This window comes from Apium graveolens, chromosome 7 (assembly GCF_009905375.1).
Source record: "Apium graveolens cultivar Ventura chromosome 7, ASM990537v1, whole genome shotgun sequence".
Lineage (NCBI taxonomy): Eukaryota > Viridiplantae > Streptophyta > Magnoliopsida > Apiales > Apiaceae > Apium > Apium graveolens.
Genome location: NC_133653.1, coordinates 115,565,776 through 115,580,317, shown reverse-complemented (window position 1 = coordinate 115,580,317; position 14,542 = coordinate 115,565,776). Strand labels below are relative to the sequence as shown.

The 14,542-nt window shown below is 44.3% G+C and overlaps 1 long non-coding RNA gene across 1 annotated transcript in view; it reads left to right on the top strand.

Annotated features, from left to right (window-relative positions):
- The first annotated feature begins 2,681 nt into the window (after nt 1-2,681).
- Nucleotides 2,682-14,542, top strand: part of LOC141671821 (uncharacterized) — a 37,787-nt gene continuing 25,926 nt past the window's right edge. The window contains exon 1 of the long non-coding RNA XR_012555256.1: nt 2,682-2,773. This is a non-coding gene — a long non-coding RNA (uncharacterized LOC141671821). The remainder of the gene's footprint in view (nt 2,774-14,542) is intronic.

Sequence of the window (14,542 nt, the reverse complement as noted above, 5' to 3'; positions counted from 1 at the left end):
GAAATTTGGGGTTGACAATGTAGTGTTGTTGGGCTTAGTTATGGAGCTACTGTTGGGTTTAAAATGGCTAAATTGTACCCAGATTTGATTGATTGTGTCGTGGGCAGTGGGGACGGTTGTGGACTTAACTCACTCAACTTCACAAGCATGTTTGACGAGGATGGGTATTCGAGTTGGTCAGAATTTTGATGCCTGAATCCGTTAAGGATCTAAAAGCTTTTTCTGGCGATGACTAATCATAAACCACCATCTATGCCTGACTTTGTGGCCAGGACTTCATCAAGGTAAAACAAAAAAACAACAGACTTTATGATTGTTTTATAATTTGAGTTTTTGTCTACTTGTTAAAGTTGGAAGCTTTGACAACATTCCCTTATATTTTGAATATATTGTTTGCATTCAAGTTCTCGATTGTCTTGGTGTTTGGATGTTGAATTTCTTTTTCAAGAGTTTAGGGTCATACTTTTAAATTTATGGTGGCTCATGAATTGAAAAAAAGAGTAAGTATAAATGTAACATTGAATTTTATAGTGGTAGACAATAGATTATTTCCTTATTGATACCACAAATAGGGAAGATGGTACGGTAAGACTGTAAACCGAAGCTAGCGCAATTCTCTGTTTTTATGAAATGAAAGGATTAGCAGTGTTTGATGAAAATAACTTGTCTAGTAGTAGATGTCAGGTCAGAGTGCATCATAGTGCCTCTTAGGCTCTTACCCTCCCAACCCCTCTCTACAAGTCGGATATCCACGGTGTTTTTGGTTATATTTATAAGATTAAGGGCTGATGTTAGCACACAGATCAGTAGTAAACTAAAGAAGCCTTTCCTGTTTAATCTTATTTCTGTTCACTTTCCCAAACTCAACCTACTTGTTCAAATCTATAATAAGGTTTAAACAGGAAAAGACTTCTAAACTAAATGGTATTTTAAGCTTTTTTTTTTCTAATTGATTGTCAAATCATAAATTAAGTACATACTGTGTGCACCAAATCTTTAATCCTTGACATCCTAGTTACCAAGGAAATACAAGTACAGTACCACTAGGCTATAATGATGGTTATAATATAGAAAATCGTTGCTAATATAAAATAGTGAGTGATATTTGTTGGACAAAAGACCATGCTACAAGTTTTCATATTGCTGAATGAGCCATTTATCATATGTAGTATGTAATCATCATCCCGAGTCAAGAACCATGAGTAAACAAGCTTGTAAAATTTTAAATTCTGTGATTGGTGGTGATTGTGTTTGGAAAAATTTGAAATGTAGAGGTTTCTAGTACTAGACTATAGCATCTCTCTAGTGACAACATAAAAGGGAAACATAGTAGACAGGAAAGATATTGGATTAGAAGCTAATAGCTCATTATCTATGAAGTATGTGAATCATATACAGATCCTTTACAGTTCTATGTTTTATATACATATTCTGAATTGATAACTGTATTGAGCATTTACCCAGAATTAGAGATATATACATATTTAGCAAGTACTCAAATGAGAATCGTGAGATCCAATCCAATTACCAAATACTTGGAGACAAATTACCAGATTATAAGGATTTGCTAGGAAAAATTCGGTGATGTTTTGGGTTCTCAAGGTTCTCATTTCAAATTGGTTCTTATTAGAGTATCTTCATATTATGTATCTAGGATTTAAAGAATGACAAAGTCCTAACAAGTAACAATAACTAAGGCTAGCCTTGTGACTGCAGGAATTATGGTTAACAGAAAGGAGAGAACCGAACTTTTACAGGCTTGGGTCATTAGTGACAATGAGCCTCGCCTTTGTAATTACAGCCAGGTTTGCTACACTCTTTCAATTATCTTTATCAAATTGTTTTTTCCCATGCTTCTGACTAATTTCATTGATGGGAGTACGCACAGCTGTTTCTTTAACTTTGTATTGACATCGTATACTCCCTCTATTCCAAATTACGTTGATCCAATCTAGACTGCAATCGAAAAAGAATTGTTATTCAATTTAAATGTACAAACATATATTATTAGAACTGAACGGAATACTGTTTTTGGGAGGCGGCCTTTATTTGTTATAAGTTCATTTAGTAAAAAGAAAAAAATTGTTTTGTTTCGGTTAGTTTAAATTAGTTCAATGCTTGTACATATATATTATGTGCTTAGTTACAGATCTGCATGGTTATGATGGTCACATAAAATCAAGTATTTCTTTTTATGTAATGGTCCATTGCAAAATTTTAAGACCTCACATTCTTGTGCAAAAGGGGAAACATTGCCGGTTGCTCGCTAAGATCAAGTTGTGATTACAATTTTTGATATTTTTCCATGTGAATCCATTGCGACTGCAGAAAATCCATCTGCTATGGGGAGATGATGACAAGATTTTTAACTCCGAACTTGCTGAAAGCATCAAGCAGTAAGTTCTCATCACCTATACACCAACATATTTAAACAGTTTTTACTTTGGAGTTGGACTCTCCTTTATTCTGGGTTAATTTTCTTGATAATCATATTTTTTAACATTTTTCACGGCAAGCATGCTACTAACATTACTTTTCCGTAATAATTTAGTTATATATCAGTAAAAAGATTATAGTTAAAATAAATATTGTTGGGATACAACTGCGGCAGTTAGGCGACAAGGCTACTCTGGAATTTGTAAAAGAGGCAGGACACCTGTTTCAAAATGATCAGGCGGTGCAGAGTATAACAATCGCGTCAAGAAAATACTTTCTTCTTGCACAAAGCTTAAGATATAGGAATGATCAATGACTCCACTTTCATTAAACATCTGTTAGTGATATTATTTTGATTTTGTTTGTGCTTAGTTGTTGCTGTGTGATGTTTCTATTGTATAGATTCAACCTGCTTTCAGAAATTATTTGCAGTTTATTTACATCTTATTTGTTGATGGCTAAATTTTTTAATTCTGATATTATTGTTATGTTTTTTTGTTACTCGGATTTATCTTGTACTTTGCCCAAGAAAAACTATTTATATCTATATTTCTAGGCTATTTAGCGGAAACATAAAGTTGATGTTCAGTGTTATTTACGGGAGAAGTTGATTTTTACCCTTTACCCCCTCTATTATTTGCAAATGTTTTTTCTTTTTTAATTCTAAATTTTGATCAAACATTGTAGTACTCTTTCCTCGCCTATGATATATATCATTTAAGTATGTTAATTGGTTATTGGGACTTTGGAAGGGCATTAGGATGATCATCTTGGTTGCGTAAGCTCTCAAGAGCAGAAGGTTTCTTTGTTAGGCAGGTGTAAACCCTAACTATCACTGTGAACAATTTTTTGCACAATACTGCAATGATAAAGCCTATAGACAACCATGGACTGGTGTAGTTCGTCAAGCCCCGAAATTTCTGTAATCTGTATAGAATCAAACCTGCCAGCAATATTATAGACTATGGTATTACTAATTATAAGTGGAGCGATAAAGTGAAAGAGAGAATAACCAAGCTAGAAGACAAACTTGACAAGTCTGGGAGTATCTTGTCTAATGCAATTTTGTTGAAAGCTGCCATGTCAAATTTTTTATGCCCTGTTTGAGAAACTGAATTTCATTTGAAATTTTAGATTGATAAAATAACATGTTTGAGAATTTGGATGTAGTTTATTTTAAATCCAAAATATTCAAATATTAGTAAAAACATGAGAATTTGAAATGATAACTCAAATCTTGTCATTTGAAATTAAATGCATGTTTCCGAACGCCTTCTTGAAGAAGATGAGTAAAGAACATGCAAGAAGAGACAACTAGTGAATTTGCAGCCGTGGTCAATGAGCTGCAAAATTTGCAACTATTAGATGAAATTTAGACGGTTCGCGTTATTATTTAAGATGAAAGTTTGTTATACCATATTTTCTCCAGCGTCTCAAGTTCTCTTTGATTTAGCAATTTCTTTGATATTCGGGACACCAATGGGGACCTCACTGGAAGGCCTGTAGATTAAAAGAGGGCAACCTATTAGTTAAAGCTGATGTTCACTAGTCAATTAGCATTTTCATATAAGTAAGCACACATCTTGGAATAGTAATACTTGCAAAGCAAAAACTGTTAGTGGTTAAGTAACAAAAAAACTAGTAGTGATTGAGTGCAGAACTAGTCATGGAGTAGTCCGGAGATACTTGGAAGGAAGGCTTCTAAATTTGATATTTCGTTATATATATCCTAAACATCGCACTTCTTACTTCCTCTGACAAAACATCATCATATTGTTTGGCCGAAAGCATGGGACTATAGTCCCTAAAATTAGGTCACCGGCACTATTTTTATCTGCAAGGAACTGTTGAACAAATTAATATTTTAGACTAAGTTTGTGAATCATTTTTCAGACTCTATATCTATATAGAGTGATAAACATTATGTGTTAGTGGTGTGTATTTATTGGAATGTATTCTCCTTTTCGAGGGGATTCTAACACATATCTACACGCTCAAAATGAGTAAAAGGCGAATGAGAACTGATGTTCAAAAGTGTGACCTTTTTAATATGAAAAGTGAGTTTTTGTACCACATCGTGAGTAACACAAACTTATTCCTTGGTTTTTCTTATAAATACCATATACCACATCGAAAAGAAATACAAGTGTTAGGTCCCGAATTATCGTAGAAAAGGGGGTTGAATACGATAATCACTAAATTAAAAATTCTTTCGAATCCTTGAAGAAAGAAGAGATCTTGAAGAAGCAGCTTGAACGAGAACATGAGGTGATTAAGGCATGGAAAATATCTAGAGATGTTCATGCTCAAATCACCAAAGTTCAAGGTATTGAGTCCTTTTGTGATGCAGCCTGGAAGAAGAATAAATAGAAGCTGGAATTTAATTTAGTTGAAGGATTGCTAACAGATGTAGACTCGACGGATGATGAGGGTCATTCGTCGGATAAACAAAAAGGGTTCTCCGTCGAGTGATATAAATCCTCATCCGTCGACTGTGAGCAAACCTGTGAGTAAAGCCAAATTTGCCAGTTAAATGAGAAATATGGATCAGTTTCCAAGAATTTTGTTCCAGGAGAATCCAGTCAAGTGAAGAAGGAGAAAAAGGCTAATGTTGGTCATATGACTGTCAAGCAATTGAGTGACAGACTGGAAAAGATTGAGGTTAAAATAGAAGCTAAAAAGAAAAATAATAGAAATGGTAAAGTAGGAATTAACAAGCATAACAACTACACACCTGATAAATATGCTCCTAGAAAAATTTGTGTCAAGTGTGGTAGTGTAAATCATTTGTCTGTTAATTGCAAAACTGCCATGCCTACTTCCATATCTGTGCCACCTTATTTTCCCACATAAATGCCATGCCTTCTATGCCTATGAATGCTATGTCTACACAGAATATGAATGCACTGTTTGCTAATATGCCATTTGCACCTAATCCTTATTATGCTGCATTTAGTATGCCACAAATGCTATTTAGCATGCCTTACTGGAATAACATGTTTACTAGTAGCATGCCATTTCCTGTTAATCAAAATATGTATGATAATTCTACTGTAATGAATGGTTTCTGTTATAGGGAGAATTTCGTATAACAATGTTGTGGAGGTTAATGGGCGGAACAAAGATCAAGGACGGTGTTTGAGGGCGGAGGAAGGTTGTTTGGTGGTGGCTGAGCTTGTATGTGGACTCCTTAAGAAAGAATAGGGTTTGTTATTCTCTGTCAAGTGTCGACTCATGTCTCATACAAGTGCCTACGTACCCTATTTATAGGGATCAAGCCTCACGTAGTTCTTGGGGAACAAGTCACGTAGGCTAGGGTTAGGACTCTTCAGCCCGTGTAGCCAAGCCCACGATAAAGTCAGGCCTTCAGCCAATTAGTCACGTAAATCTCGATCGGCTCCACACGCTTCCTACAATCTCGCGGCATCTCCGCAATCCTTCCCGTGATTGTAGGAACAACCCGTGTCGATCCCGAAATCTACGAGCAACTCAGTCATCTATGAGTCACTTTCCATGTTGCACACAAAGTCTTTCGATGCGGCCCAGCCTGGTCACCTCGGCCCGCACCGCCTTCAAACAATAAATATAATCTTACCTCTGTTTCTATAAGATGTGGGCTCATGAGCTCAGCCCGCGTATGGGCAGCTAAGCCCACCTCGCATGAAGGCACCTGAGCCCACCTCGCGTGGGCACAACCGAGCTCGGCTCGCATATGAGAGCCCAAATGACAAATATGAGCTCACCTTACATGTGTGAGCCCAGCTCGCATGTCCTCACTTGAGCCCAGCTCGCATGTTTGAGCCCAGCTCTCATATCATGAGCCCAGCTCTCATGTCATGCGAGCCGAGCTCATGACATGGCTGAGGAGATTTTAGCACAATGTTGTGGAGGTTAATGGGCGGAACAAAGATCAAGGACGGTGTTTGAGGGCGGAGGAAGGTTGTTTGGTGGTGGCTGAGCTTGTATGTGGACTCCTTAAGAAAGAATAGGGTTTGTTATTCTCTGTCAAGTGTCGACTCATGTCTCATACAAGTGCCTACGTACCCTATTTATAGGGATCAAGCCTCACGTAGTTCTTGGGGAACAAGTCACGTAGGCTAGGGTTAGGACTCTTCAGCCCGTGTAGCCAAGCCCACGATAAAGTCAGGCCTTCAGCCAATTAGTCACGTAAATCTCGATCGGCTCCACACGCTTCCTACAATCTCGCGGCATCTCCGCAATCCTTCCCGTGATTGTAGGAACAACCCGGTCGATCCCGAAATCTACGAGCAACTCAGTCATCTATGAGTCACTTTCCATGTTGCACACAAAGTCTTTCGATGCGGCCCGGCCTGGTCACCTCGGCCCGCACCGCCTTCAAACAATAAATATAATCTTACCTCTGTTTCTATAAGATGTGGGCTCATGAGCTCAGCCCGCGTATGGGCAGCTAAGCCCACCTCGCATGAAGGCACCTGAGCCCACCTCGCGTGGGCACAACCGAGCTCGGCTCGCATATGAGAGCCCAATGACAAATATGAGCTCACCTTACATGTGTGAGCCCAGCTCGCATGTCCTCACTTGAGCCCAGCTCGCATGTTTGAGCCCAGCTCTCATATCAGAGCCCAGCTCTCATGTCATGAGCCCAGCTCGCATGTTACGAGCCCAGCCCGCATGTGAACCCAGCTCGCATGTTGCGAGCCCAGCCCGCATGTGAACCCAGCTCGCATGTTGCGAGCCCAGCCCGCATGTGCTGGCCCAAGTCATATAAATCCATGGTTCTAGCCCACACACAAGAGTCCAGCTATTTAATGCACCCACAGGGACCTGTTTAGGGCCCATGGCCGAAAGCGGGTATAACAACTACCCCCCAAAATTCCTGGTCGCATCTTGAGGCCAGGTATTTTCTAATCCTTTTATGGCTCGCAGTGTGAGCCCACCAGGCCGCACCAAACCGCCTCGCGTGTCTCGCCTCGCATGCCTTTCATCTTTGCATTCATTTGACAAGCCGTTGGACAGCTGGCGTGGGGATTCGTGTCATCTTATGAGATGACGACACGTGTCGCCTCCTCCTTTCTCTCTCCTATCTCCTATAAATATGTGGGATTTCAATTCATTTCTCACATTTCCAAAAACACTTCCTGAATTGCTGCTCAATTTGCTCAAGGATCTACCACGGCGAAGATTATCATTTCAACAAGAACCGTCTACCGGCGGCGATATTCTCCGGGACCAGATTCATCAGGATCTTCATACACCTCTCCCACAGGTACTCTTCGATTCGAGCCCATTCTTTATTCATGCTTTATTCACGCACACCATGCGAGCACACACCACATGTTCGATACGAGTTCACACACAACCACAACGCGCGATGCGAGCCCTTTCGCTCGTTTAGATACTTAGGTGCGATCCCGTGTGAGATGTGAGGACACTTAGGTGCGACCCCATACTTGTTTTTTTTTTTTTTTGTTTTCTTTTTTTAGGGCCACACACTAATTTTCACCATCTTTTACAGATGTCGAGTGCGTCTTCAGCCCGCTCCTATGGATCATCTCGCTCTTCCTCGAGTCCGGCTCGCACCTCTGCTAGCCCGGCTTGCTCTTCAGCTACTCCATCTCCATTAAACCAATACCCTCATGAGCAGCGAGGCTCCAAGGACTTTCAACGCGAGCTGACCTCTCTTTCTGGTCGTCTTAGCCAACCTATCTCTCCCGGCTCAGCTATCACCCCTCAAGGGGCTCTGAACATCGCCAGAGTTGAGAACTCGATGCGAGCAGCTGGATCCGGCTCGCTTGATATTCACCTCGACCCGAACCCTGAGGATTTTACCAGGGAGAAGAACATATATAATTGGAGAAATAGGCCCGTGGACCTCTCTCATATTCCAGCCTCCCTTGGGGTAGAAGAGCTGCTAAACCGCGAGCCTGCTCCCTTGGATAAAGACCGAGCCGAGGAGATTTTAAGAGAAATGGCTGAAGAGAGGGCAGCCCGTCTGAGGCAAGCAGCAGCTAACCACCTCGACCCCATTCACCTTGACTCAGAATCAACTGACAGCGATCTGGGGAGTGCATACTATGACACCAGGAAGAAAGGAAAAGAGCCTGTAGCTGCTGAATATCCCATCCTGGGACTCGAGGGTGAAGAGGACGGCTCGCATTGGTCCTATGACTCTCCTCAGAGCGAGGAGGTGGCAGATGTTACAAGTCAGTACAAGATTTGTAACTATAATTATGCCCCCGCAGCCTCTCCCGAGCCTTATGTGCCTCCTGCCCAGCCTGAGCTCGAGGGTGAGATTGTTTTCAGAAGGCAGATTATTCCTGATGGGGAGGAGAGCTCAACTGCAAACGAGGAGGTTAAGGTGCTCGCTTGCCGCGACCTGCCTACCTCGCTGACTCAGAAACATCTGGCCGAGCACATTGAGCAGTTTCAGCTCGAGGGCCATATTGTCTTGCCCCTACCTCATATGAGATGCTATAGATTCAATCACTCGGAGAATGGAGGCAGGGTGCCTCGCATGGTCTTGTCCACCTTCCTATTAAGGCTGGGAATCTCATCTCCTCTTCATCCCTTCATCAAAGATGTTTGCGAGTACTTCCAGCTCGCACCCCTTCAGATCAATCCAAACGGATACCGGGCCGCCCTCGCATTGTACATCATGTACCACAAATGCGGGTACCCTTCTCTAACCGCGAGGCAGCTGGGTTACTTCCTCCATTTGAAGCATTCTCCTAACGACTTTGGGTATTTCTACTTCTCTGTCTGGCCGTGCTTCAACAAGAAGAACCTCATCCACAACGGGCCGAGCAACTCAGGGAAGTGGAAGAGCCCTTACTTCTATATCCACGAGGTGCCTCGAGTCCAGACTCATTTTTATTATAATCCATGTAAGTTTTCTCCTGCCCGCTCCCGTCTTTCTACCATAGCTCTTTCCTTTTAACAAGAATTTCTTTTATCTCCAGCCACCCCGCCTCGCACTGTCCTTGTGGGACAGGAAAAGATAAACGCGGACAGTCTTCTAAACCTTCCTAAGGCGGACCGGGACATCCGAAAACTCATAACGACCACCAATCTGGTCGCATGTGGGTTTTTGAAGGAAGGAGTGAGGCTGACTCCTCAGAAGAAATCTAGGAAGAGATCCAGAAAGGGTAAGAATATCGGGCCCGCACGTCCGGGCCTGGCTGCTCGCATGCGCGAGCTTGTGTGCTCGCGTTTATTTTCCTGCATGCATCTCGTTTCACATCGCACTTTAATTCTCCGTATTTTTCACCTGCTCGCATTACTTCTTTCCTTTGCATCTTGCTGTGACTAATCTATTGCTTTGTTGTTTTCTTTTTCAGAAATGGCCATCTCTCCTATCCCCTTCATGGAAGAGGCTGAGCAGGCTGCGGCCTCGGGCCCAGCTCAGCCCGCAGCTGCGAGCACAAGGGCTCGCTCTCAGGCCAATCCTCCGGCCCGCATGACTACTCTCTCCGAGCACCTCAAGGATTCAGGGCCCTCTCCTCGACTAAAGAGGCACAGAGGTAAAGAAGGAAAAACCGGCGAGCCTGAGCCAAAGAAAGCCGCTCCCTCTGATGCTCCTCTTCCCTCTTCTTCTTCTGCCAATGCGGTTGCGACCACATTCGGCCGGCTCGCCCAAGGTCACATCAGCGAGCAGGATTTAAAGGATTGGTCTTCTTCTGCTCTCGAGGTTAACCAGGATGCACTCTCCCGAGCCGCGGCCGAAGTATACTATCGTCAGTTATCTAAGGCTCGAGAGATGCGAGCCCTCAGCCAGACCAACACAAAGCTTGAGGCTAAGGTCAAGTCCCTTCAGAGTAAGGTCGCTGAGCACGGGCAAGAGAAAGTTACGCTGGTGAACAACTATAATCAGAAGATAGTTAACCTGAACGCTGCTCACGACAAGGCCCTAAGGGAGCAGAAGGAGGCTCATGACCTGGCTGCTGAGGCATGTAAGAAGGAGAAGGATGCCCTCGAGGAGAGGGTGCTCGAGCTGGAGGGATCAGTCTCTGCCCTGACCGAGGGCCATGAGGCCGCCCTCGCTGATGCTAGGAACCTGGGGGCCAGGAATTTCATGAAAGTCTTTATGAAGAAGGTTCCTGACTTCGATTGGGCGGCTCTGGGTGCGAGCACAGCGAGGCATGCTGACAAGTTGAAGCTGGAGATGGAGAGGGATGCCCAAATTGCTGAGGAGGCTCGGCTCGCGGCCGAGAAGGCCCAGGTCGCTGGTGATAATCGTGAGGGAGCAGAGGCTGATAACCCTTAATGTAATTTTGATTAGAACTAGACTTTTGACTGGGTAAGCGGGCACCCCTCTCGCCTCGCGTTTGTATTTGAAATATTCTGCCTCGGGGCATAACTTATTTAACTTTTGTTTGTATAAAATGTCTAAGTTTTTTGTGCCCGCGTATGTCTTTACAGTGCTAGCTGGTTTTTTTTTTATCTTTAAATCAAACAACCATTGAAAGAGAATGCCAAGTGGAACAAGCCCGCATCGACTCGCAGGTGTTGTAGGTATGCTCGCACTAGGAGCTCGCATGTGTCTTCTCCTCGCATCATGCAATTTTGAGTATGTTTGATGGAGGGCTGGGCTCCCTGGGTCGCATTTATGGTTTTGAGGGCCAGGGTATGAGCTCGCATCGTGGGCCTATATCTCTATCCACATCTTTTATCTACTATGTGTTTGTATTTGTCTAAGCGGGCCGTGGCCCGGCTCGTTTCATGTTCTTGGCATCAAGCGGGTCGGGGCCCAGCTTGATTTAACATGTTAATAAAACAACTGTTCTGTCCTCGCATGGGTTCCCAAGGATGGGGTCCCCTGCTGGGTATTTAATCTATTAACAGAAGTTAAAATATCAAGTGCACAAATAGAGATCAATCGTTTATTCATAGATAATGGGAAGTGAAAGGAATACATGCTTGTGGTCTCAGGGAGGCACCTATATGGCACTACCCCCCGAGACTTAGGAATATTTGAAGATAATACTAAGTCTGAAAAGAATAATATTACTGATAATACTTGCGAAGGTGTTCCGCGTTCCAGGCTCTTGGGATCAACTTGTCTTGCATATCATTGAGGTGGTAGGTTCCCTCCCAGAGCACCGATTTTATCTTGTAAGGGCCTTCCCAATTTGCTCCCAAGACTCCGTGACTCACCACCTTGGTATTTGGCATGACCCGGCGCAAAACTAAATCTCCCACCTTGAAAGATCGGGCTCGAACCTTACTGTTGTAATGCCTAGCTGTCCTCTGCTGATATGCCGCAATCCTGATCTGAGCCTCTTCTCGAGTTTCTTCGATCATATCCAAATAGAGCCGATGATTGACCTCGTTTGCCTCTGAGTCATAGTTGTCCCTTCGAAAAGATCCTGCTCCCACTTCAACAGGCACCATAGCTTCACACCCATACACCAGAGAGAAAGGGGTCTCTCCAGTTGTGGTTCGGGGTGTAGTGTTATAAGACCATAGGACCTGGGCGAGTTCTTCTGGCCATGCTCCTTTCTTCTCTTCAAGCTTTGCCTTTAAGGTATGCTTAATGATTTTATTAACAGCCTCTGTCTGCCCGTTACTCTGGGGGTGGCAGACTGCGCTAAAGCTCTTCTGAATCCCCAGCTGCTCACAAAACTCTCGCATCTCCTTGCTATCAAATTGTTTCCCATTGTCAGATATCAGCTTGTAAGGGATGCCATAGCGACATACAATAGCCCTGTATACAAACTCCCGGAGCTTTCTCGCTGTGATAGTGGCTAGGGGCTCGGCCTCTGCCCACTTAGTGAAATAGTCTACCGCAACTACCGCATACTTGACGCCTCCCCTGGCCTTCGGGAGTTCCCCAATCAGATCAATTCCCCACATGGAGAAGGGCCAGGGGCTCATGAGGGATGTGAGAGAGGCCACGGGGTTGTTGTAATAATGGGCATATCGCTGACACTTATCACAAGCTCGGGAGAATTCAAAGGCGTCTTTTTTCAGCGTTGGCCAGTAGTAGCCTTGACGGAGGATTTTCTGAGCTAGAGAGCTACCCCCCGAGTGATTGCCACAAATACCCTCGTGTACTTCCCTTAGGATGTAGTTGCATTCCTCCCCATGTATGCATTTCAGAAGAGGAACACTGAACCCCCTTCTGTATAGAATCTCGTCGTATATCACATAGCGGGCTGCTTTGTATTTTATTCTCCTTGCCTCGTTCTTTTTATCCGGAAGTGAACCTTCTCTTATGTATGCTAGAATAGATGTCATCCACGTGGGGCCGAGCTCATTATTGAGGCTGCCCACCTCGTGCTCGGGCACACTAGGTTGCCTCTGTATATCAAGGGGCACGGTCCCTAGCAAAGTGCTCTCGCGGCGTGAACCGAGCTTAGCTAGCTCGTCCGCGCCTTCATTCTGCCCACGCGGGATTAGTTCCAGCCTCACCTCGTTGAATCTTGCGATTATCCTCTGTGCGCACTTCAGGTAAAGCTCTGTTCTCGGCCCCTTAGCTTGATACCCCCCATTTACCTGATAGACCACAATCATGGAGTCACTAAACACATTTAAATTCTCGACCTTCATTTCCAAAGCTAGCTTGAGACCGTTGATCAGGGCCTCATACTCGGCATCATTGTTGGTTGCATGAAAGGCCAGATGGGTCGCATGTCTGATTTTGTGAGCCTCTGGGCTGATTAGCTCGATTCCAGCTCCTGCTCCATCACCGTTAGAGGCACCATCCACATATAGGCTCCACCATGGGGCACTATTCTGTCTCTCCAGTCCAACTTCTTCTGTGCTAGGTATAACAACAAGGGCTCCCGGCTCCACTTCTTGATGTGGGGGAAATTCTAGCACAAAATCGGCCAGGGCTTGGCCTTTGATCGCAGTCCTTGGCTTATAATCCACCTCGAATTGGCCGAGCTCAACCGTCCACTTCAACATTCGACCAGAAGATTCTGGTCTATGCATCACTTGTCTGAGGGGGTAGGAGGTTCGCACTTCTATCTTATGTGCCTGAAAATAGGGCCTGAGTTTTCGGGAGGCCAGAATCAGAGCATACGCTAGCTTTTCGAGGCTTGTGTATCGAGTCTCGGCATCGGCTAGCCTTTTACTCACATAATATACCGGGAGCTGGACACCATCCTCCTCTCGGACTACTACTGCACTTATTGCAAAGTCGGAGACGGCCAAGTATAGGATCAAAGTTTCTCCTGCTTTTGGGTTGGTCAACATGGGAGGGCTACTGAGATGCTTCTTTAGGTTCTGAAAGGCTTCCTCACATTCTTCGGTCCACTTAAAGTTCCTCCCCACTCCTTTGATTGCTTTGAAGAACTCTTGGCATTTATCGGAGGATTTTGAGACGAAGCGGTTTAAGGCAGCCACTCGTCCTGTTAAGCTTTGAACATCCTTCACCCGTCGAGGGGATCTCATCTCGAGTAGTGCTTGTATCTTGGCTGGGTTGGCCTCAATGCCTCTATGGTTGACAATAAATCCCAAAAACTTCCCCGATTCAACCCCAAACACGCATTTCTGGGGGTTGAGTTTCATTCTGTACTCCCTTAGGATCTGGAACATTTCTGCCAGGTGGCGGACATGATCCCTCGCTTCTTTCGATTTCACCAGCATGTCGTCTACATAGGCCTCCATAGTCTTCCCCAATTGATGTTTGAACATCTTATTCACCAGCCTCTGATAGGTTGCCCCCGCATTAAGGAGCCCGAAGGGCATCCCGATGTAACAGTAAAGGCCCCGATCAGTAATAAAGGAGGTGTGCTCCTGATCTGGCCCATACATGGGGATTTGGTTATATCCCGAATAAGCATCCATAAAACTAAGCAGCGCGTGCCCAGCCGTGGAATCAACCAGCTGGTCGATTCGGGGTAGAGGAAAGCTGTCCTTCGGGCAAGCTTTGTTCAGGTCGGTGAAGTCTACACATGTCCTCCACTTGCCATTGGGCTTCTTGACAAGCACAGGGTTGGCCAGCCACACGGGGTAGAAGGCTTCTCTCACAAGTCCTGCCTCCATTAATCTATCCACTTCTTCTCTGAGGGCCTCTGCCCTCTCTCCACTAATCGGCCGTCTCTTTTGCCTAACCCCCTTCTTTTTCGGGTCCAAGTTGAGCCGGTGGCATATGTCATTTGGGTTTATCCCTATCATA